Below are 836 nucleotides of genomic sequence, written 5' to 3'. Positions count from 1 at the left end.
AGCAGAGGAATGAAGACATCAGTGTAATGGATTGATCTCTTCAAGAAGAGCAACCAAAGACGAGAAGATTCGTTAGGATTTCGTAACCAGACCTTTCCCCTAGTCCCCCTCTTAAATCTCGGGACGACATTTCTTGTAGTGGAGGAGAATTGTGACGCCCGGATAGTTACGCTACAGTAATCCTTCGCTAATGATGCCACGTCACTTCGATTATTGTTGATTAGTCTCGCGTTAGTTCGAAACCGATTAAAATTCAAATTTAAAATATAGGCAAACAACAAAAGTTTTCAAATAATAAAACTAAAATGTTCTGGTTGTGCCAAATAATGCGTAGGTAATTATGGTGGAGTAACCACACTTGTATAAAATATGTAAATACTCAAAATGAATAAAATAGTAGCAAAAACAATTAGTTAAATGACTTTAAAATATTAAACACTTACAAACTATTTTATTTTATGTGCCAAGTTAATTGTGGTGGTGGCATATTTGTTAATACTAATTTTGGTACAACTAATGTATTTTATAAAACTAAGCTATTTGAAATATAAAATTAACACAGAAAAGAAAAGAAAATAAGAAAAAGGGAAAGACTAGAACAAAAATAGAAAGAACAACCCCCCCATCTGGGCCTCGGCCCAGCTGGCCTCTGGGCCAATCAGGCCGACAAGGCCGGCCCACCCCGGCGCCCTACTAGGTCACCCCGACCCCCCCACCGAACCGAACCCTAGCCCACACCCCCCCACTCGCTTCCCCTCCCCTCCCCACGTCGTTCTCCCTTCGCCCCCCATCCAGATCTGGATCGGGAGGGGGGAAACAAACCGCGCGACCCCGTC

The sequence above is a fragment of the Triticum dicoccoides genome, chromosome 3A (assembly GCF_002162155.2).
Source record: "Triticum dicoccoides isolate Atlit2015 ecotype Zavitan chromosome 3A, WEW_v2.0, whole genome shotgun sequence".
NCBI classification, from domain to species: domain Eukaryota; kingdom Viridiplantae; phylum Streptophyta; class Magnoliopsida; order Poales; family Poaceae; genus Triticum; species Triticum dicoccoides.
This window is presented reverse-complemented; position numbering follows the sequence as displayed.